The 24,510-nt window shown below is 52.0% G+C and overlaps 1 protein-coding gene across 10 annotated transcripts in view; it reads right to left on the bottom strand.

Annotated features, from left to right (window-relative positions):
• Nucleotides 1–24,510, bottom strand: part of FOXN3 (forkhead box N3) — a 439,954-nt gene that overhangs the window by 255,010 nt on the left and 160,434 nt on the right. The window contains exon 1 of one of the 10 annotated variants that reach the window (XM_055437279.2): nt 13,648–13,711. The exons of 7 other annotated variants lie outside the window; for them this stretch is intronic. The gene's annotated coding sequence lies outside the window, so the exon portion shown is untranslated. Of the gene's footprint in view, nt 1–381; nt 964–1,525; nt 1,801–13,647; nt 13,712–24,510 lie in introns of those variants that run through there. 2 more of the 10 variants (XM_055437273.2, XM_055437280.2) reach the window with 2 other exon arrangements.

Raw genomic sequence — 24,510 nt, 5'->3', positions numbered from 1 at the left:
AATTTAATTGCACTGTTGCTATGACAACATGCTGCTCTTCTTTTTAATTTGCTTACTTGTCAGTAGCTTCCCAAACGAACTAACATGCTATTCTCCATGTTTTCTTTTGTTTTAAACAAACACTGCCAGCAATACGGTTTTCTTAGGAAAGCGGCGCTGCCCAGAAGAGAGGGTTCTGGGGTTCAGCACCCCTGGGATCACTCGCGGGCTTTGTGGTCTGGTGCCCCCGATGCTGGCCAGCTGTTAAGTGCACCACCATAAATCCGCATTTTACAGCGACCGCATCAAGAGCTGCTGACCGCTACCGTTCCCAGAAACCACGCTGAGGAGTTTTCCATTATGATCTCTAACGACATAATTCGCCAAATCTTTTTTTCTTACTATTCTTTAGGGCGGGGGGCGGAGGAAGAATCCAGATCATGTGAGTCTGCGGTTCAGCAAACATTTTCCATCGGCTGCCAGTAAGGCTGCTTGCCGGGTCCGCAAATGTCCACCACTGACCTCCTTACAACTTTTCGCTTAGCTATTGGCTACGTTCCGTGCACGCACACCCTCCTGCTTGTTTGTGACTTGCTGGGTTTCGTTATCCTTTTTTTTTTCCCTTTTTTTCATGGAGAAAATGCAGCAGAAAAGCTCATTCCTTGTCCACTGCCAGAGGGCTGCAAATAACTGACAAAGGCATGAGTGGCCCAGCTCCGAACAGATGGTCAATGCGAAGTTTAAAAAGTTGAGAAATCACCCCCTTCCCCTCCCCCCCAAGCGGAGCAGGGCAGGGGCGAGTTTGGGGTGTTGGGGGGGCGGCACCCCCCTCCGCGCACGCGCACAGGCGGTCTGCTCCCTCGCCGACGGTCCATGTCAAAAACATTTCCAGGGGACCTGCGGGCGCGGCGATTGGCGGCGGCCCGCGTCCATCAGCGGCGTTGCCGGGCGACGGGGAAACCGCTCCTCGCCCCGCCGGCCCGGCCCTCGGGAGCCCGCATGCCTTCACTGCCGGTCAGACGGCACCAGCCTTTTATCGGCCGCGCCGGGCCCGAGAAACACATCGGGGGAAGCCTGCCGCCCCCCAACTCCTCCGGGGCCCAAGGGGGACTTCAGAGAGGGCCGGGGTGACCAGGACTCGGGCCTCAGGAGACTCTGCCGGTGCCAAGCTTGCAGAGTCTGGCGGGGGGGGAATCTTTGTTAGGAGCCCGTCTCTCTTCTGGGGTCTCCCCTTGATCAGCACCCCCAGCGCCGGCCCGGGGCGCCGGGGGTCCCGCCGACACCCCCAAGTCCGTCCCTTCGTTTGGGAAGTCGGGAACCGGAGAAAACAGCCCGCACGTCGGGGCCAGGAGCCTCTTCGCCCTGGGCAACTTCCCCGGAGCTCCGGGGCTGCCGTGTCCCACGCCGGGCCCGGCCCCCCCAACCCCGCGGCCCTCGCCCCCGGGGACTGCGGAGCCCCCGGGTGGGCCGCCTCCGGGACGGCCCCCCGAGCGCAGCGCGCGCGCGCGCCCCGAGCCGACCCGACCCCGCGCGGGCGCGGACTCACCTGGCCGGAGCGGGGCGCGGGGGCGCGGGGGTGCCGCGGCCCTTCAGCGGGAGCCCACAAACTTTGGCGGGCGCGCGACGGGCATGGCTCGGGGGCCCGGCCGAGGGCGCGCGGGCGCGGCGCTGCGAGCGCGGGGCGGCGGGCGGCGGGGGGCGGCCGCGGGCGCGGGCGGCAGGGGCGCGGGGGTCGCGGCGCGGCATGGGACCTGCGGCCTCCGCCGGGCGCGCCGCGCGTCCTCCCGCCGGCCCGCCGCTCTCCCCGCCCCGTCCCGCCTCCCGCTCGCCTCCGCCGCGGCGAGAAATTGTTTCCACTGCAAACAAAAAAAGGCGACACATGACCAGGCGGGAGGCGGGGGGAGCGGAGGGGAGGGCCGCGCAGGGGCGGAGGGAGCGGGAGAGACGGAAAACGTGGGCCGGGCCGCCGGCGGCCGGCGGCGCCGGGCGCGGACCCGCCGGGGCGGCCCCTGCCCGCGCCCCGGGCGCACGGCCGGCCGGGCCCCCGCACCCGCGGCGCTGCCCCGGCGCGCACGGAGCCCGGGCCGCGCGCACGGGCTGCCCGCGGGCGTGGAGGCGGCCGGCGCGGCGGGCTCTGCGACCCCGAGCAGCCGCGACCGTGGGCGGCGGGGCTGGCGGGGCGCGCGGCCTGTCCCTTCCCTGCGCTCTGGCCACGCGGGCGGACGGGCGCTGCGCCTCTGGCAACGTGTCGCCGGAACGCTCCTACCCCATCCGCGCGCCTTACATGGCTCGAAAGTAAAAATAAAAAGAATTACGATGCGGGCGAGGCTTGCGAGGGGGAGACGAGATTCCACTGCTCCCCAACTCCGGCGCCCTGGCGGGACTCCCGGGGCCGCCCGGCCCTCCTCCAGCGGCCGCCCCGTGCCCCCGGGAGGAAGGCCACAAAGACACCGCCGCCTCCCGCCCAGGGGGCTGCCCCTGGGGGCTGCCCGCCGGCGCCCGGCTGCCCGGGGAAGGAGGGTAGCCATTCCAGGTTACAGAGCCGGAGGCCCGTTCTGAGGGCCAAACCTTGGCGCCTCCGGCGCGTTGTGCCCAACTCCCTGGCCGCCTTCTGAGCCTCCAGCGAAAACAAGGCTCCGGTCCTCCACGTTTAGAGCGCTCGAGAGCCGCACCGACAACTGGCAGGGCCGCCACTCCGAGTCTTCCGGCGCCTCCGAAGGTGGGCCACCCGCCTGCTGCAGCCGCACCAGGCAGCTGCCTTTGGAGGGACTGAAAGGGGAGTCCCACAGGTCACCCTAGTGGTGACATAAATAAAAATAGGACCGCACCCCCCCCCCCGCCTCCCACCGCCCCCTCCCCCTGAAACCAAATCAGCAGATTCCTCTACAGAAGGAAACACCAGGCGCTGCCGGCCACCTCTCCCCCGCTACCTGAACCAGAGGCCAGGCCCTTTTGAGCGCTTGGAAAACTGCAGAAAAACCAGTGAGAAGGCCCTCCAGCTTGCAGCACCTTGTAACTTAGCCAAAGGGGGAGAAAAGTCCCACGGGTTCCTGAAACGTTTTAATTTCCAAAGACTAAGGAAACTCCGATCCATCTGAGGGGTCATTCCCCTTCTCAAAGTTACAAGATGGTGGGTGGTAAGTTTTCAGCAGGACACTCACCAGCAGGCCTTACTGCTTAGCAGTGGGAAGGCAAATCCCACCCACCTGGGAGGTGATTCAGCCCTGACGCAGGGCAGCAGAGGTCACCCGGCCCCACCCCTTTAATTACCGAGCACTCGGTCTACCCCAAGTCACTAAGCAAAAGGCGTGTGGCAAGAGGGGCAAACTAGGTGTATCCCAAGTCCTGAGCCCGAGATTCTAAAGGTCAGAGGTAGTGACACAAACAGGACCGGAGTTCAGTCTAGTCTGCCAACCTCCAAACGCCTGTCAGTCGGGGCTGGTGAGTCCCTCCTCAAAGGAACCAAGAGACCCTGGCCCAGCCCCGGGTTGACTTCAGCTCAGTCCGGTCGCTCAGCCGTGCCGGACTCGCTGAGACCCCATGGACGGCAGCCCGCCAGGCCTCCCTGTCCGAAACCGACTCCCGTGCTGGCTTGGAGAGGAAGAAATAACCGTCCTGGGTGCCCCGTTTCCACGCCAGTCCCCACCGCACTCGCACTGGAGCCGGACGCCTCTGCGGGAAGCAGGGGCGGCAGGCGTTCCCAGCCCGCGCCCTCCCTTCCTGCTCAGCGCTCAGAAGGAAGGGACGGGAGCACGTGGCTATTGCACAAGGGCCGTGTCTGAACCAGCCAGCCGACGAGAACCAAAACGTAGCGAGCTGTGGGCCAGGAGCAGCCCTGAGCGTTGGGTGGAGCCCGGGAGGGAAACTGGCCTCCCCGAGCTCGCCTCTTTCCCTTGGCGGCTTCTGGTTTCTTCCATCCTCCACGTTGCCGGTGCGAGAGGCGTGAGAAGGTGTGACGCCTGCAGAGGGAGGGGTGGGTGCGCCAGGTGGCCCGTCTGTCTGAAGGCGGGACCCAGACGTTTGCTGAAAGCCGGCGGGAGGCGGAGAAGGGCCTCCCCATCTTGTCACTCCAGAGACCCCTGGCTCTGGGACCTGCTCCTGGACGAAGGGGGTCAGGAGCCAGATTCGCTCAGGAACAGCCTCATTCTCGTTCCCTTCGTGAGCTTTCCGGAAACACCCTTGAGCCTTAGAGCCTGAGAAGTCTCAGAGAGACAGGTGGAACTGTTTAAAGCGCTGTTTTACGAACAGAATCCTATGTGCGCCCTAGAACTCACTTCGGGCACCACCTGGTCCTGCTCTCCGTACGGTGGGACCCTCCTGCGGCCCCACCTAGGCTGAGAGCACTAGGATCTGGGAGCAGGAGGATGGGCTGCCAGCTCAGGCAGGCCCCAGTCCTCGTGGGACCCCCCAGTCCTCATGGGACCCCAGGTTCCTCCTCTGCGGAGAGGAACACCCCCCTCGCCCTTGGTGTTCTGCTCTTTCTTCTCCAACAAGGTTCTCTGCCCTGGACCATTAAGGTCCCTTCCGCATCCCGGGTTATTCAGCCAACCTGATTACTTACGTAAAACCCTATGATCCCGCCTGAGAGCAAAACAACTGAATAAACGCAGTGGGAGAGGGCTGCTTGTGAGAAGACCTGCCTGCCTGCTGAGGCGCGCGGTCGCGTCCGACTCTTGTGAGCCCATGGACTGTAGCCCGCCGGACTCCTCTGTCCGTGGGATTCTCCAGGCAGGGATCCTGGAGTGGGTGGCCATTTCCGCCTCCAGGGGGATCTTCCCGACCCAGGGATCGAACCCGAGTCTCCTGCGCCTCTTGCACTGGCAGGCGGACTCTTTACCACTAGTGCCGCCTGGGAAGCTCCGAGGGAGTGTCCCGAGGGACGTTCAAGTATGAGGAGGAATCTGAGGCAGGTCTGGAAAGAGGGTCTTCTCAACAGGATCCTTCAAACTGACCAGGGAAAAGGGTACCCGAGTGGGAGGCTGAGTCCGCTCGGGGCGCACAGCTGGCTGCGGGAAACCGGAGCGTCAGATGGGTCCCCCCAGCTCCTTCCCTCTGAGACCTCACTGTCTTCCCTGCTTTCCTCTCCCTGTCTGTCCCCCTCTCCTCCCTGATGGCCGGTCTCCTCTGCTCCACTGGGGCCACACACGGCTGCCAGCGCCCCCTGCCTTCCACCGCGGCTGCCTTCCACCACACCGTTCAGATTCCCCAGGGAGGATCTGCCTGGTTTGGCCTGATTCGTGTCACCCTGCCCTTCGCCCCGACCCTTCCTAACGGCGGAGGCAGAGGTCTGGTAGAACCACTTGGGATGACAGGACCCAGGAGGGGAGGGGAGACGACTGTGGAGGGAGACCGTCTAATGAGCACAGGCCCCCTTTAGACTCATAGAGATGGGGAAGGGCTGTTCTAGACTGAGCTTCGCAGGCAGGAACGCCTGGGGAGCCACACCAGCGGGCCGGAAGCTCCTGGGACGGACCCAGCCGGGTGCATGTTGAGAAAGCACCACAGCACAAACTGCTTTTAAAGCCAGGAGAAACGAATGGCAACGCACATTCCTCGCCGATGACTCGACGGTATCACAATATGCATTGAGTGCCCACCGAGTGCAGGGCATGGTTAGGTGCCAGGGATACAGAGCCTCTGTTCCTTACAGAACAGGCATATTAGCGGATAAGCATGGAAACACCCCGTCACAAAACTCCTTGAATGCGAAGGTGAGCGATTTACGTGCACGAATCAGAGAGCAAGAACTCATTGAGTATTTGTGAATCCAGAAGTTGCTCCATCAGGAATATGCGTTAAAAAGAAGAACAGCTTGCCTCCAGTAGGTAAGTCCTAGAGCCCTCATACAGGGCACGATGATTACAGACGACAGAACTGTATTACAAGCATTAAACCCGCTAAGTAACTAGATCTTAATTATTCCCAACACTAGAAGAAATGATCATTACGTGACACAATAGACGGATGAGCTAACACTATAATGGTGATCGTGCTTCAGTGTAAATGGACCAAATGAGTGTGCTGCACACCTCACACCCACACGGGTTACAGGTCAAATATCCTTCAATTTTAAAGAAGAAGAATAGGATCGTGGATCCAAGATTAGACTGGGGAAAGGGAAGAGCAAAAGCACATAGTCGTCCTGTCGGGGGCTCAGTCCTGTCCGGCTCTTTGTGACCCCGGGGACTGCAGCCCGCCAGGCTCCTCTGTCCATGGGATTCTCCAGGCAAGAGCACTGCAGTGGGTTGCCATTCCCTTCTCCAGGAGATCTTCCCGATCCAGGGATCGCACCCGGGTTTTGCGCACTGCAGGCAGATTCTTTACCATCTGAGCTACAGGGAAGTCCATGGTAATCCATACAAAAGGCTTCCCAGGTGGCACTAGTGGTAAAGAGCCTACCTGCCAACACAGGAGATGTGAGAGATTCGGGCTCAGTCCCTGCGTCAGGGAGACCCCGAGGGAGAGGCATAGCAGCCCGCTTCAGTGCTCTTGCCTGGAGAATCCCGTGGGCAGAGGTGCCTGGCAGGCTGCAGTCCACGGGGCCACACGGAGTTGGACACGACTGAGTGGCTGAGCACAATCCGTACAGAACAGAATAAAGATGATCTTCTTAAATGTTTCTTAATAAGAAAAAAAAGTAAAAATATTAAAACAGTGTTTTCCTCTGAGTGTTAGCATTATGGGGTAATTTTTGTTTGGGGCTTCTTCTTTCATACTTGTCTGTATTTTCCAATTTTTCTACAATAAACACCTAACACATTTATAATGTTCTAATGGAAGGAAAGCTATGACCAACCTAGATAGCATATTAAAAAGCAGAGACATTACTTTGCCAACCAAGGTCCGTCTAGTCAAGGCTATGGTTTTTCCCGTGGTCATGTATGGATGTGAGAGTTGGACTGTGAAGAAGGCTGAGCACCAAAGAATTGATGCTTTTGAACTGTGGTGCTGAAGAAGACCCTTGAGAGTCCCTTGGACTGCAAGGAGATCCAGCCAGTCCATCCTAAAGGAGATCAGTCCTGGGTGTTCATTGGAAGGACTGATGCTGAAGCTGAAACTTCAATACTTTGACCACCTCATGCAACGAGTTGACTCACTGGAAAAGACTCTGATGCTGGGAGGGATTGGGGGCAGGAGGAGAAGGGGACGACAGGGAATGAGATAGATGGATGGCATCACTGACTCGATGGACGTGAGTTTGAGTGAACTCCGGGAGCTGGTGATGGACAGGGAGGCCTGGCGTGCTGTGATTCATGGGATCTCAAAGAGTCAGACACGAATGAGTGACTGAACTGAACTGAACGATAATGAGGGGTCCCATTAGAGCCTCTTGGGGTTTTCCCCGTGTGTGTTCTTGGTGTTTATATGACAGATTCTTAAGAGTGGAGCCTAGAAAAAGGCTCATTAGATTTCCTCCATCAGGAATGAGAGTCAAGAGGCTTATCTGAGGAGGGACAGCAGGCTGTGGAGTAAGGGGAAGAACCCCTGATCTCGGACAGGGACGTTCATTAGCACAGGCGCCAGAGCGGAGCGTACCAAGTCACCTGCGAGGGTCAACAGGGAAAATATCGAACCTGTCAGCTCCTCTTCGAGCATGAAAAATGTGTGATCTGATGATCCAGAATCCAGATGTAGTCAACTCACTCAGTCAGAAAGTATTTATTCATAAGCATCTAGCTACACCGTGCCCAGTACTGTATGGATGGTGCTGGGAGAAATAAAAGATGTGGTACTTGCCCTCAGGAATGGGGAAGTCTAGGGATTTTCCTGCTGCTCCAATGGCTAAGACTCCACGCTCCCAACACAGGGGGCACAAGTTCGATCCCTGGTCCGGGAACTAGATCCCATATGCCTCAACTGAGAGTCCACGTGACACAGCTAAGACACTATGCAGTCAAATAAATAAATATTGGGGGGAAAAAAGACAGGGAAGATTCAGTGAGCATTTTTGAAGCAACCACAAACACAAACAGAGCCTGATACCAGGATGACAGCTGATGCGGCTTAGTGGCCTGGGGCGACGTGTGTATTCTCACTTCACCGCACACTAGCTGGGTAACCTTAATCAAGGTCTGGAACTTCTTTCCCTCCATCTGGTTTCCTCATCTGAAAATAGTGTGGGGCGGGGTGCGGAAATGGAGGACACACACAAGACCCACTTCGCAGGGTTGTGACAAAGACCAAATGAGCAGTGTTCATAAAATACACACAACAGTGAGTGCCCGGCTCCTAGAGCTAGTTTTGTTAAGTAAATAAATCAAAAGGAAAATACTGACACATTTGAGTCCAAAACAATTCAAACTTTGTATGTAGGACCAGAGGTCATGAGTCAAGTTCAAAGACAAAAAGATAAAAAAACAACCATTTGTCCTATATATGAAAAAAGGTTAATATTTTAAATCTATAACTCTTACAGTTCAATGAGAAAATTATCACCCTAATGAGAAAAGGGACAAATTCACAAGAGGAGAAACATAAATGGAAATATACCCATGCAAAGATACACAACTTCAGTTAAAAAAAAAAAAAATCACAGAAATGCCAATTCAAGCAATTGTGAGAGCTCATTTCATCTATCAGTTGGCACAGACTTTAAAAAATTAAGCCTACCAATGTCAGTGGGGGTGTCAGAGGAACATGACCTGGTATAACTGTTTAAGAGGGCCGTCTGATGAGCTGAATTAAAATGTAAGTAAGCATGGTCACTGACTCAGTTTCCAGCTTCTAAGAATTTATCCTAAGGAGATACCCAAACAAGACAGGAAACTTCCCCACCAGACTGGCTACCTCCACGAGATAATAAGCACCGTGACAGCCAGGTTTGTGACTATTTTATTCAGCAGCATACTCAAGTACTTACTCCAATGTCTGACACGCACACTCAGTCAATACATATTGAGTGAGAGCACTGAAATACGCAACAGCGTTTTCTGGAGAATTTTGTTAGGCCGGTGCTTAAAGCTGTGGAAACTTGGAAGCTGCCAACAAGGGGTCTAGAGCTGTCAGAGGCATGCTGTTAAATTCCATGGGCCACACTCACCCCGGTTCCCTGTGTTCCCTTCCTCCTGCATTTCCAGTCCTTTTAAGCAAAGCTTTCCCGTTTCTGAATCACTTTCACATTCTTATATACTGTATGTGTGAAACCATTTGCAAACGTTTCATAATGTAAGAGTTTGGGGGAAAATAGATACGTTGGCAAAGCTTTTCACCAAATTGAAGCATTTTGTGATCTTTTTCAATCAGAAGGGACAAAATGATCCCTTTCTGAAAAGGCTGGTGCTCCCAGCAAATAAGAGAATTGCTAAGTATAACAAATATTATACCCTGTGTAATGGGGTCTGTTGTCTGGCTGGGGGAAAGCTTTCAATTTATTGGTTTTGGGTATCAAACATTTTCCACAAACTCTTACATAGGTTCAAAGACGAGGGAAAATACTCTTGAATTAAGAATTTACTCTGTTTCCAGATGGATGGTCTATAACAACTTAAGCTTCTACGAGACCAAATGTGGTTACATCTTTTATAAAGGTTTTTTCAAACCTGATAGAAAAATCTGTGCTGAGCTGAGACACTCTGCGTGGCCAGAACTACTTTCGCTTCTCCAGGAATATTCCCTGCAGTCAGAAGCGTGTCCTAAAAGAGGCTGCCCCTCTGAGCGCCTGGATTCCATTTCAGTTCAGTTCAGTTCAGTTCAGTTCAGTTCAGTCGCTCAGTCGTGTCCAACTCTTTGCGACCCCATGAATCACAGCACGCCAGGCCTCCCTGTCCATCACCAACTCCCAGAGTTCACTCAAACTCATGTCCATCGAGTCGGTGATGCCATCCAGCCATCTCATTCTCTGTCGTCCCCTTCTCCGCCCGCCCCCAATCCTTCCCAGCATCAGAGTCTTTTCCAGTGAGTCAACTCGTCGCATGAGGTGGCCAAAGTATTGGAGTTTCAACTTTAGCATCAGTCCTTCCAATGAACACCCAGGATTGATCTCCTTTAGAATGGACTGGTTGGATCTCCTTGCGGTACAAGGGACTCTCAAGAGTCTTCTCCAGCACCACAGTTCAAAACCATCAATTCTTTGGGAATCAGCTTTCTTCACAGTCCAACTCTCACATCCATACATGACCACTGGAAAAACCATAGCCTTGACTAGACGGACCTTGGTTGGCAAAGTAATGTCTCTGCTTTTTAATATACTATCTAGGTTCATTCAGTTCAGTTCAGTTCAGTCGCTCAGTCGTGTCCGACTCTTTGTGACCCCATGAATACGGTCAACTCTCAGTATTCAGTTAGATACTGAATTAGCACATACTGCAGCACTGCTCCTGGAGGAGACCTAGGGTTAGGTTCCTGTGAGCCACTGGTCACCACCTGTTCTTTAACTGATCCGTATGTTGCCTTATTTTCTCTGATTGCACTCAAAGATACCTTATGCACTATAAATACATATTTATATATATGCTGATTCATTAACATTGATCTCACAGCTACCAGCACTGGAACTCATGTCTAAACAAAGCATATCAAACACAGATGGCAATCAGTCCCCTAGCACTTATCAGCACAAGACAGTACCACAGCACTGGGAGCCAGCACCATTTCTAACAGCAAAGCCACCATACAAAGCACACGCACGAAGGTAACACGAAAGAGACATTTCAAAGGACACTTGTTTACAGTAGGAAAGCGGACACACAAAAGGGGAGAGTGGCTTTGCTCCGTCTCAGCTGGGAATGTGTGTGCCGGATGACTGAAATTTGTTGCCGCTCTGCACAGGTCCACGAAAGACCACAAAAGCATCACAAGTATTGATTTTGTGATTACAAATAAATTTTAGCAAGTTCTTAAAGAGCCTCTTAGGGGTCAAGGATGTGGAGGCCCGGAGCAGTGGGGCGCAAGAAAACTTGTGACCAGGAGGGGAAGGAAAGAGGGAACCTTCAAACTGAACGAAAGAGGACAGAGCTGCAGAAACACAAAGCTCAGCGTGCCGCCATCGGCGCGGTGCGGCGCGGCCTCACGGCAGGAGAGAGTCACCTAGCTGCCGAGTGTCGAACAGACTTCTCCTGTGCCTGAGAGGCAAGGACCTTGCCTTTTACTTCCCTTCTGCTCATGGCATGTGGCATTAGTGGTAATGAAAAATATCAATCACTTGGGGGGAAATGCTCTTTTTTTTATCCCTCTCTTAAACTGGTATCTATTTACTATGTTGTTCAGTCACCAAGTCATGACCAGCTCTTTGCGACCCCATGAACTGTAACCCACCAGGTTTCTCTGTCCATGGGATTCTCCAGGCAGGAATATGGGAGTGGGTTGCCATTTCCTTCTCCAGGGGATCTTCCCGACCCAGGGATCAAACCCCCGTCTCCTGCATTGGCAGGTGGGTTCTTTACCACTGAGCCACCTGGGAAGCCCATCTAATAACTGTACAGATTAGTAAAAGAAAAGCAGCAGCATCAACCCTTTTGTCCGCCAACATTCTTGAGAGCATTTATTGTTTTCCTCTCTGCCGCAAGTACACCAAGTACCACAGTCTCTTGGCTTTCCGTGACTAGGTCTGCCAAAGTCCTAACCATGCCAGGAAATAACCTCTCTCACTTTACTTTATCAGAGGGAGGTGAAAGAAAACAATCGATTCTTCTGCCTTGAGATTGTCTTTTTAAAAGAAGAACCATAGAAGCTCCAAATCTGAGGAACTCTCTGGACTCTCTGGGGAACACGATAGAGTAAAACGATTACCAGCATATTTCTCTGCTGGACAAAGTTCTTTGACAAAGAGAAGCAACTTACTCAGTTTATTACAACAGCCAGCCCTGAAGTCTCTTCTCTACTGGGTAGCGCAGTTCACCAACACTTTCAGTTTTGAAAACCCTTCTCCTTCCAAAAATAGCATCTCTTGTGCCTTTGATATTTTGATTCAGATGCAAGCAAAACGTGCCCATAAAGCGTGAGGCATGAGTGCGAGTGCGCGCTCCACCCCGTGTGGGGGAGGGGGAGACTGAGGAGGAAGCAGTCGAATGGACTGCTGTCTTTCTGTGGGTGCACACCTCATTTCTCTATACTCAAAGACATGTGACTCTGACTGGTTCCAAGGACGTGGCCCCTGGACAACCAGGCATCCTTTCTACATTGGCACTTCTTCCAGGGAGGAGCCCTGAGCAGCCTTCCTCCATGCCCACCCAGTGCTGGGTCAGCTGGCTAACAGTGTGGCTCCCGGAAGGGGGTGCTGTCTACCCCGCTGACGGCAGCCACGGGTGCCTGTTGCTCGCAGCTAATGACAGGGGGCCTCAGCACGGGGGTCCAGGCGGTTGGCTGAGACTCCCCTGGCAAGCATCCATGCCCCAGGAGTGCCAGCAGAGGCGATCGAGGGCCCAGGTGGGCACGCCACAGAGCCCTGGACTTCCGGATGGAGTCCAGTCCCAGAGCATGGATGTCCGAGCTCTCCGGAGGCTCCCCCAGCCAAGGTCAGAGGGACAAACAGCATGACATTGGTTCCAAAGAAACTCCACCTGCTCTTGGCATGCCAGGCTCATCCTCCCCACGTACCAGCCTCCCCCCACCACCACCACCACCATAAGTCTCCAAGGGCAAAGTGAGGAGGCAACCGCAACCATTCGACTTTTCTTAATGACCTAGAATTGGGAGGGTGTAGAGCTGGGGAAGAAGCAATGACCATTCCCAATGATGTAGACTCCCAGTTGGCTTGGCTCCTGAAAGGTCATCTGGTCGACCTCTCTGTAGGGAAAAACATGGTTCTCTTTGGCCTTAATAATCCGGCCAGGTAGATTTGCTGGAATAAGTGTCTTCAGCCACACACACCCACAGCACATGGATGTTGAGGACTTGAACAATGAAAACCCCACACACCCCACTCCCCTCCAAACTCCAGTGACATCTCCTAGCCTGCAGTGCGTACCCCCGTGTGAGAGCCCAGCTCAGCCGTCCAGCCAGGACTCCAGAGCTCATTGCTGCTGGAGAACCTGAAATCAAACCAAGCACACAGGGACTCATACATGGGAGTTGCTAGGGAGGGAAGAAAGCTCACTCCATCTACTGCATTCTCTCTGGCAGACACAACTGAAAGATTTTTTTTTTTAATCCCCGAAAAACTCATTTAAACTGGGGGTGCAAAAGGCATCTGAAACGTGAGCGTCTCCGGGCCGGTGCAGGGAGGGAGGGGAAGGTTTCACGGAAACACAAAAGCAGCACAGACCTGAATGGGGAGCAGACTGCCCGACAACAAGGCGGCCAACTGCCAACCTGTCATCTTGCTCAGCGGCTGAGCAGAAGGCTCGAGTAATGACAACCACAAAACTCATTTAAAGTCTGAAAAGGTGACTAATGAGCTCATTCATGCTGCCTATAAATTATTCACTACAACACTGATCCCACTCAAGACAAACAGTAAAGTAAACTTTAAACACAGACACCGCTGGCCTCCAAAGAAGAGCGAGTTGTCTGTAAAACTTTTCACAAAGCGGGGCACTTGTCTCTCCCTCCGTCCATTGTCACATTCATTCTTCTGTTTACTTTTTTTTTTCACTGCCTTTAATCAAGTTTAAGCAGACACAGCTGTTACACATTTATTTCTCTGTAGAGTTTTTTCCATTAGTTATTACGAGCAATCATGATGCTCTAAAAATAGCAGCAAATTATATTCTCTTGAAATTGAAGGCTGACCTTAAAATGAAGCCCAGGTCTTCGGAAAGAATATTCAGATGCACATGTTGGGTGAGTGACAGCCCTGCACAAAGGCGAAACAAAAGTGCATTTTACTCTCTCGGAGAGGTTGGCAACTGGCTTCCAAATTTCCCTAGGTTCTAATGGAAACTGCTCTCTTTAAAATCTAACAAGACAGAACCTGCTTCCAGTGGTCATGTTTTGGTGGAGATTTTCATGGAAAACTCAAAGAATAAAAGGGGAAATGTCTCATTTTGGCTGCTCAGCGAAGATAAGTCCAGCAGCAGGTTCGTTGGAAACCCACCACATTGCTGCACACTGCTCCCAGTTTCCTGTTTAATATTAAATAATGAATTGCAGCTCTTCTGTTTTTACAAACTGCGCTATTTGCAACTACTGTCGCCACTCCAAGCATTATGACTCTGGAGAAGGAGGCCTGTATTTTCAAACCTTTTGTTTTGTAAATCTTGGTATCCATTTCCAAGAGGCAGTACGAGTTAAAGAGGTTCAAATCTAATCTTTTTTTTTTTTTCCAAAAATAGTCCTCAAATAAGTACTTACATTAGTTCTTGGTCAGATCGCTGAACATTATGTATTTTTAAACTGCTTTGAATACTTTGAACAGGAGCCACAGAAAAGCCACAGAAAACACTCATAGTCAAATACCGCCAGATGGAGGTTCTGAATAACCAAAAGTGAAAGCAGAAAGGTCTGCGGCTCGGTCGTGCCCTGTACACACCTCGAGATTACAGGAGGAAAAAAAATGAATGATTCCCCGGTCGTAGGCAGAGGAAGCTTGCATCACATATGAGAGGCACCCCGCGGAAGGCCAACCGAGGCCCGGGCTTGAACTTCAACCTGAGAGCCGGCCAAGCTGCGTCTCCATTTAAGGAAAACCTTTCACGTTGTTTGCAGTTTCGAGCCCGTGAACTAAAGGCTGGTCCGGCCGTTTCCACTCTCTGCAATGGCAAAGCAAGTTTTTCTCTTCAAAGCGAGAGGAGCCCTGCCACAGGGACAGCAAAGTGCTCTGCCCGCTACCGACAGCGGTCTGGGGGTTCCTCGTGCGTTTGTGTGACTTCGTCCACATCTCTGTGTCTGGGAGGAAGCCACCCTTGCGGTCCTCCGTGCACGAGCACGCCTGCAGATGCGCTGTCCTCGTCGTCTGCAGCGAACGTGTAGAAGCCCGATTCCACCCAAGAATGGCGGCGCCTGAAATGGCGTCCTGGCGCCGCCTCGGTGTCTACAGCTCACCACTGACTAATTTCTGTCACCCCTGTGGAAGGGCGGGGACAACGGACCGCTTTAAGCCAAGCCACAGGGGCCCTTCCCTAGAAACAAGTCTGACAGGGCGGGCCTCTCCCGTCACTGGAGAGACCCACGGGGCCAGAGGCCCCCCTTACAGCTCCTAACTCCTCACCGTCCCGAGGCCCAAGGGACGGCTGGATTTGCCTGAGGATGCTCAAGGCACCTGAACAACAAAAGCCACAGCAGTGAACCCCAAGTACCCAGTTACTGCGATCCAAAGAACCGCCCGGCGTACAAAACAACACCAGCTCTCCAGCGCTTCCTGCGTGCCAGGCACCAAGCCAGGAGCTTCAACGGCAGTACTGACTGTGTTCTTCCACAGTCCTCTCCAGGGAGGGGCTGTCATCCTCTTTTACAGATGAGGACACGGAGGCTTCAAGAAGGTAAGTGATGGGAGTTCCCTGGTGGCCTGGTGGTTAGGATTCGGGGTTTTCATTGCCGTGACCAGGTTCAGTTCTTAGTTGGGGAATGGAGACTCTGCAAGTTGTGCAGCCAAACTATGAAATAAATAAAGCAATATAAAATAAAGAATTTATCTGCTGGTGGTGAATAATTGGCGCTAAGAGCTGGAATGAAAAGCTAAGCCCCCAAGTCTCTCTGGCTTGCACAGCCCACCATCTCAGGCACTGGCCTCTCCCATTTAGGGCATCCAAGATCTAATTTCCAAGCTCACACAAGACAGCTTGATGCCTGCGATCTACCTCTCGAGCTCCTTGGTCAAGATGCTTTTGAGTTTCTCCGATTTAGTTTTTGCATAGCCTTTTTCAAATGGACCACTAACCACAGACACTCTTTCTACTTCCACAGACTTAGCTCCTGAAGCCTACATAGAAATGGACATCATTCAATGAATGACAAACCTATCTACAAAATACCAAAAGTCCCAGTACAACGGTTACATGCCAGCACTATGCTCCTGGCTGAATTATAAAGCATGAGGTTTTGGGGAGAAAAAACATATGACAGTTGACAACTCCAGAGGCCAGGCCAAGTCTGCCCCCATCTGCCCCTTAGATGGACCCTCAGAAAGAACAGGCAGTTATGAAAGTGTCCAACAAGCAACTCGGGACAATCCACTCCCTCTTTCCAGTCTTCATCGTAACCTCCTCTAATCCAACAGATGGCCCCCACTGCACGGAGAAGGAGCTGACGGTTTCCCTTCGGGCTCACACTTCCAGAGCACAGATGTCTGAGTAGAGACGTTTCTGAACTCTTTCACTTTCCACACACAGTTAGGGGGTCATCATCGGCACAGTTTAGGAACACCACTGACCACCACACAGGAACTAATTTCCCAAAGCCGCATCGCAGGGAATCCAACCAAGGCACAGATCAGCCTTTGCCCGCTCTATAAACACGTTCCAAAATGAGCCAGCTACGAGAGGAACATACTGACTGCACTACTCATTAGATTAGTAGGACTTCTTCCCATATATCCAGGCCAGGACGGGAAGACTCCCGCCTAAGGCACTCTTGGAACCCCCAGCTCCTCAGAGTCTGCACCCAGCCTTGCACACTAGAGATGGAGAAGAGACTCCCATGCCCACTGCCATCTCCAGCACCACATCACCTCCATGTCCCAAAACTTTCAGGCACCAAGGCCCAGGGGTTCATTCCCTCAGGAACCACCCCCAGATACTTCCTGAAAGCTGTCCTGTGGCCACTGCTGGAATCTCAGTCCAGACTGGCCAAAGGCTCCATAAAAAGTGGGTGAAGTAGAAAGTTGAGGTCTGTGGGTTTGGTCTTGAGAAGCCCTCAACGTCCACAGGGATCTGATTCCGTTGCCATTTAGAGTCCCTCTCTGGCTTCTGCCAACACCAGCTCCCTCTGAAGCCAAATCAAAACGCTCGGCTTCTTTGTGATACCAGCTTCCCAGCTGAGCCTCCAATGGTCATGTGAGGAAAACTAAGCTGTGCCCAGACCTTCCTGGATCTGCTGTGAACGAACAACCAACTTACACTGGCCACAGACAAAGCACGCTTTACTCAGTAAAAGCAGGGCTTCTAAATCGTCTTCCGGGGCTCCTCCCTCACATTCTCCACTGCCCATTTTTCTAGATAAGAATCTGCAACTCCCGGGTAGGAAGAAAGTTACTAACACTGACTGCCCTGACTTATCTAAACAGAGCTGTTCGTTTACTGATCATACGCTCAGCTTTACAGCACTGGCCTGAAAAAGGTTTGGGCATTCATTGCAAAAACCAATTAATAAACAAAACCTGAAAGGTGACACTTGAGAAGGACTTCACTCATGGATCCAGACAAGCCCCCTAATTTATTTTCTTTTTTAAAATCTACTTCTTTATGGCTGCGCCGGGTCTTCATTGCTGTGCACGTGTTCTCTCTAGTTGTGGGAGCAGGGGCTACGCTCTAGTGCAGTCGTGGGTGTCACTGCAGCGGCTCCTCCTATTGCAGAGCAGGGGCTCTAGGCAGTGTGCAAGTCCCATAAGTAAGGGGACAACTGAAGCCCGGAAAGTGACCTAGGGCCATGTGTCAGAACATGCACGGGTGATATTCTTTCCAGGGTGTATTCTCCTCTGCCTTCCCAAGGGCACCCCAAATCCTGCAGTCTTGTACTTCGGGTTGGACTGACCCCATCATCAGCTCCAAAGGCACTGGACGGGTCCTGAAGAAAAGGCAGGTCCAGCCAGCACTCGGTGCAGGAACCAACACAGGTCCTCTCTTGTCTGGACACTGACTGAGCTGAATTTTCTGTCATCTGTAACCCAAAGCATCCCAGCACACCCCCACGTGGATGTAGTGACGAATCCCACTTCTTGACTCCCTACCCACGGATGTTTCTGCCCGAGTCAAGTCTTGAACGTTACAAAATAAAGAACACTAATCTTAAAAAAAAAAAAAAAGAAGTCATTTACAAAACAGAAATCAACTGCAGAGACATAGGAAAAAACCTATGGATACCAAAGGGGAAAAGGAGGAGAGGGATAAATGAGGAGTCTGGGATTAATGTATACACAGTCTGGGCTTCCCTCATAGCTCAGTTGGTATATAGGAGACCCTGGTTCAATTTCTGGGTTGGGAAGATCCACTTGAGAAGGAATAGGCTACCCACTCCAATATTCTTCGGCTTCCATTGTGGCTCAACTGGTAAAGAATCTGCCTGCAATGCAGGAGACTTGGGTTTGATCCCTGGGTTGGGAAGATCCCCTGGAGAAGGGAAAGGCTACCCGCTCCAGTATTCTGGTCTGGAGAATCCCATGGACTATATAGTCCATGGGGTTGCAGAGAGTCAAACACAACTGAGCGACCTTCACTACACTCTGCTATATGTATATAAAGTAGATGATGAACAAGAAACTACTATACAGCACAGGGAGCTGTACTCAGTATTTAACAATAATCTATAACGGAAAAGAATCTGAAAACGAACGTCGATCCACGTGTTTATGAACATATGTGTCTGACCGAATCGCTGTGGCTGCACCTGAGGCTCAGGCGACACTGGGAGTCGCTGAAAAGAAACAGCGAAAACAGCCTGTTTGCCAAACAGGCCGGACTTGACAGGAGGAGAAAGACCCGGGAGAAACACACGAAGTTACCACCATCATGGAGCGTTTTCAAAGGATGGCTGAATGGGGACTTCCCCAGGATTCCAGTGGTGAATAACCCACCTTGCAATGCAGGGAATGTGGGTTCAATTCTTGGCTGGGAGACGAAGATCTCACATGCTACAGAACAACTAAGCTCGAAGCCTGCAAATACTGTGCCCACAAGTCAAAGCTAGAGTCCATGCGCTACAACAGAAGAGCGCCTGTGCCACACCTGAGCTATGGGCAGTGGCGGAAGGGCACGTCCCTGCTGATCAGGACGGACAAAACATGGTCCACTGGAGAAGGGAATGGCAAACCACTTCCATATGCTTGCCTCAAGCACCCCATGATCACAACGAAAAGGTGAAAAGACCCGACACAGCCAAAGAAATAAATGTTTTTTGAAAAGTATGAACAACAGACTGATTCCAAATAGGAAAAGGAGTACGTCAAGGCTGTATATTGTCACTCTGCTTATTTAACTTATATGCAGAATACATCATGAGGAACGCTGGGCTGGAAGAAGCACAAGCTGGAATCAAGATTGCTGGGAGAAATATCAATAACCTCAGATATGCAGATGACACCACCCTTATGGCAGAAAGTGAAGAGGAACTAAAAAGCCTCTTGATGAAAGTGAAAGAGAGTGAAAAGGTTGGCTTGAAGCTCAACATTCAGAAAACGAAGATCATGGCATCTGGTCCCATCACTTCATGGGAAATAGATGGGGAAACAGTGGAAACAGTGTCAGACTTTATTTTTTGGGGCTCCAAAATCACTGCAGATGCTGATTGCAGCCATGAAATTAAAAGACGCTTACTCCTTGGAAGGAAAGTTATGACCAACCTAGATAGCATATTAAAAAGCAGAGACATTACTTTGCCAACAAAGGTCCGTCTAGTCAAGGCTGTGGTTTTTCCAGTGGTCATGTATGGATGTGAGAGTTGGACTGTGAAGAAAGTTGAGCACCGAAGAATTGATGCTTTTGAAATGTGGTGCTGGAGAAGACTCTTGAGAGTCCCTTGGACCGCAAGGAGATCCGACCAGCCCATCCTAAAGGAGATCAGTCGTGAATATTCATTGGAAGGACTGATGCTGAAGCTGAAGCTCCAATACTTTGGCCACCTCATGCAAAGAGCTGACTCATTGGAAAAGACCTTGACGCTGGGAAAGAGAAAAGGCGGGAGAAGGGGACGACAGAGGATGAGATGGTTGGATGGCATCACCAACTCAATGGACATGAGTTTGAGTGAACTCCGGGAGTTGGTGATAGACAGGGAGGCCTGGCGTCCTGCAGTCCATGGGGTCGCGGAGAGTCGGACACAACAGAGCAACTGAACTGAACTGATGACTCCCACTCAGGTCTCAGTTTGACTTGAATCAAGCCCATGTCAACCTCCCAGAGGGGCAATATCTGAACTTTATATCCCCAAGTGCCCAGTTCCAGATCCAACGCTGTCTGGAAGCGATGGCTTAGCTCATTGTGTAGTTACTGCGCGAAGACACTGAGCTCTCTGTGATCTGCTTCACGTCATCGAAGGCTTCCAATGGTCAGCGTGACGCAGGCTGATCAAAGTAGACAGCCGACAAATGATTCTAGACAAATAACTGTTGCACAAATTTAACTAAATTAAGATTCTATTTAGTGTCAATGAGAATTCATTCTTTAGTTAATCCAAAAGTGTAAAATTAAGAAGATGTCAGTAAACATCGTAAAATATAATCTAGTTAACACTTATTGAGTACACACAGGAAAATTTACCATGAAATACTGAAACTTAAAACCCTAGCACCCCTCATACAAGTCCCATCCAAGGCTCAGGAAGGCCCCCAAAAATATGTCGAATGGGCATCCTTCATATTTAAATGAGACACTGCACAGAAACACTGAAAATCCCCTGAAACCTCATAACTCATATGTTGAAAGAAACTTGAAAGAGCTTTCCCCAAATGACAATAATCCTAAAACTTTCCATGACATTACCAACAACCAGCTGTGAAGTGAAAAGAACTTTTTTTCCAAACTATTAATTATAAAAAACAAATCCCAACCAAGTACAAAATGGATTATTTCCTGCCATATCAATAAACAAGGCTGTCACAGCCATCAGGGATTCCGACCCTTCATATGTGAATTCTGAGCCCAGGAAGACAATGCCTGCTATTGGGGAGCCATCAGCCATGGAGCTGCCACCACAAGCTGCCGCCACTCCCTACGGTGAGCAAGGAGCTCAGGATGTGAACATCAAACCAAAGGATGCTGGCCCCAGAGAGCTGAGATGCACATGAAAGGAATGATTTCAGTAAGCCCAGACTGTTGCATCTTCCCATACATAGAAAAGCGCTAAATTCCTTTACTTGAGATATCTGGTTTTCCTTAATTAACAATAATCTACGATGTTCAGACCACCTGCCCCTGGCTGCAAACTTCTATCTAACCTGACTCCTCTCCCGTCCACCTCAGAACAGTTCTCTCAAAATTCCCACCAAACAAAACATAAAGCTCTCAACTTCTAGGTTGTGACTACTTTTTTAAGTCGATGCAACCATGCCAGAGGAATGGATGGACTATCTCGCTAGTCTCCAGAGAGAAAGTGGCATTCCAAAATCACCAAGAAATGATCACATCAAGAGACGGAGTACACAGCCCAAAAAGTGTAGGAAGAGAAGTAACACAGACATACGTTAACGTTACTTTGTTTTGATTTTATGATGTTTAGGATGTCAACTTTGTAATCATACACTTTTTGCGTTTTCTTTTATCACTGGAAAAAAAAGGCTTACTTATACCTGGTTCCATATTTGCAATTTCACATCCTTCTGCAAGTTCCCTCCTAGCCCAGATTGAACCAACCTCAGGCCACACACAGCCTACATCTGCCCCATGTGTGCCTACTGTGTGCCCGGCTCATAGCTTCTCATGGATTATCTCCTCTGACGGCCAACAGCTCTTGGAGGCAGGTACTATTATCCTTATTTTACAGATGAGAGATCTGGGCTCCAAGATGGTTAAAATGACCTGCCAAAGGTTACTCAGCTAACAGGCCTTCCCTGGCAGTCCAGTGATTAAGACACTCTGTTTCCGCCGTTACAGGGGGCATAGTTTCAAATCTTGGTCAGGGAACAAAGAACCCGCCTGCCACATGGCTCAGCCAGAAACTTGTAAAAAAGAAAAGTGGTTCCTTCAAGTAAGAGGCGGCAGAGCTGAGAGCGACCCCAGTAACCTGACCCAACAGTCTCTAAGCCAGGAGACCATCCTGCCTGCCCAGTTCTACTTCTTAGCCGGCCTGCCCCCACGAAGGCAAGAAAGTGAAGGGCCACCCTCTCTCTGATCTGGCTGGGCCGCCCTGGCCCCTGGCCGCTGCAGGAGCTTCCTGGGAGGGGGACAGGGAGCATGTCACGCCATGGAGCAGAGAGCCGTGTTTCAGTTCCCTGCAGAGCTGAGGGTGCAACGCTCGTTCACGGGCAACATGGGACTCTGCACTGGGTCATCTTCCAGCCACAACCGGTGACCAGCTCTTTCCTTTGATGTCATTCATGGTTCAGGTGATGCTGATCAAACAGCAGAGAAACAGATAGGGATATCGGGTCCCGGTGTCCAAGAGCACTTCAAGGAGGAGCCAGGCAGAGGACTGGACACGGTCCAGCGGCAGAGAAGACAGCCTTGAGTGAAGGCTGAGAGCACCGCGGAAGCTCCGGCCCTCCCTCTGCCTCAGCCAGGGTCGCCCCTGCTTCAGTTCAGAACACGCCCGCGTCTGCCTGCCCCACTCTGAGGCCTCTTCGCCAAACACCCGCAGCCTCTGCACACAGGACCTGGTCTGCTCTCCCTTAGGTACCGCTCATTTAATGATACAAACGATGGTACAGTAAAGCCACACATGATTTACCGTCTCTGAGGGGCCTGCAGGGGAGCCAGGAGGAGCCCAGGAAGCCTGTGGAGCAAGGCCTGGCCTTTGACTGTGCCCCTAACCAAGTGTCACTGCTCACATCCGGTGCTCGGAGTCACCCCCAGGTCCCAGCTCTGTCCTACCCCCTTGAACAGAAAAAACTGTCTTGGTACTGATGGCGACTTCCCCGGGGGCTCAGACAGTAAAGAATCCGCCTGCAATCCAGGAGTCCTGGGTTCGATCCCTGGATCAGGAAGATCCCCCAGGGAAGAGAATGGCAACCCGCGCCAGTATTCATGCCTGGAGAATTCCATGGACAGAGGAGCCTGGTGGGCCACAGTCCATGGGGTCACAAAGGGTCACAAAGAATCGGACACAACTGAGCTGCTAATACACGCACTGGTCTCAAAGGGGAGGGCACCCAGCCCCCAGCCAGCAGGGTGGGCTGTATTAACATACCTAAAGAACCCAGGGTCTTCCTCAAAGGCAGAGAAGGCTGAGAGAGGGGGGGGTACACCGGAGGCCATTACAGGCTCCACAAAGGCGCGACCTTTCTCTGAGGCCCTCCCAGAGCACTGGCAGCATTACCCCAGCCTTGAGGTTGGGGCCTCAGCGACAACTGCTGTCAGTCGCTCAGTCGTGTCCAACTCTTTGGTGTCCCCACAGACTATAACCCTCCAGGCTCATCTGTCCATGGGATTTCCCAGGCAAGAACACTGGAGTAGGTTGCCATTTCCTCCTCCAGGGGGTCTTTCGGACCCCAGGGATCAACCCCGCATCTCCTGCATGGCAGGAGGATTCTATGCTACTGAGCCACCAGGGAAGCCCGAGGGGGCTGGCTGTGAGCAACTGGTTCTCCCAGTGGCATGCATTCAAATCCTCCAGCTCCTCCCTTCCCATTCCCAAGTTCAGCAAACCACTTCTAGGCAAGGACGCTTCTCCCTGTAAATCAGCGCCCAGGCGTTCTGACTTGACACACCTGTCTAGGGAGCTGAGTGAACAGATGCACCTTCGGGAAGCAGGTCAGCCTCTCAGGCTGAGGGCAGTTCACGGAGGTGGCACCACCCAGCAGGGCGCTGGTTCACCCAGCACCACTGTCTGCCCTCACCACCCGCCGGCGTCACGTCTGAGAGGCCAAGCAGAGTCCTGCCCAGCGCACAGTAAGCCTTAGAAACCTTTGCCGACTAAGAGCTGGAAGACTGATGGAGACGTCCTAGGAATCGGTGGGCCACTAGAGACGCCCTAGGGGTCGGTGGGCCACTAGAGACGCCCTAGGGGTCGGTGGGCCACTAGAGACGCCCTAGGGGTCGGTGGGCCACTGGAAGGGATGCACTCTTCCTTTTGACCGCCACGACGTCCACTTAAAAGACAGACCCAGGCTGGGCGAGCACGCAAGCTTTGCAGCCCCAGTCAAATCTGAGGGCCTGGCCAAGTCCTTTCACCTCTGGGGACCTTTCTGCCCTCACCTGTAAAAAGAGGGTATAATACTGTCTCCCTCAGGGGGCTTCCAGGAAGGTCAAATAAAGGGACGTTTCTAAAGCAATGACACGGATGCATGGCAGGGCAAACGCTGAACGAGCGTCTACCATTCTAAGGGAAAACACAGAGAATCCCCACAGAACAAGAGTTAAGAGCCAACGTTAGGATTTATTCCACTCGTCATTTACATGAACTGCGCCTAATACCGGTACACTTTCTCCCAGGCAGAACGATTAAACCTTTTCTGCTTTTCTTTCTTTATGTTTTAAGCTATCAAGAAACCATTGAAATTCTTTCCTGTAATTAATTAGGAATTCTCGATATTTTCTACAACTCCCAGAAGATGTGCTGAGAAACTTTTCTATTCTTGTCCCAGATCCAGTGCTGTATCTGCTGAAGGAAAAACAGCATGCCCGCTCAGAACAGAAGACCTAGAACACACTTGCCTGGCCTTAATGACCAAACCCGCCAACCCCAGCAGGATTTGTAGGAGGCTGCCCCTGGAAGAATGCATGTCCCTAGGCGGGGCTGTCGCAGGGGAGCCAAACACATGGATGGCGAGGGTTTTTTTTTTTTTCTTTTCAAAAAAGGTTTATTTATTGATTTGGCTAGTTAATTTTTTGACTGTGCTGGGTCTTCACT

This window comes from Moschus berezovskii, chromosome 9 (assembly GCF_049115385.1).
Source record: "Moschus berezovskii isolate FMDL1 chromosome 9, NW_MosBer_1.0, whole genome shotgun sequence".
Taxonomy (NCBI): Eukaryota; Metazoa; Chordata; class Mammalia; order Artiodactyla; family Moschidae; genus Moschus; species Moschus berezovskii.
Note: the sequence above shows the minus strand (reverse complement) of the source record. Positions and strands in the feature narration are given on the sequence as shown.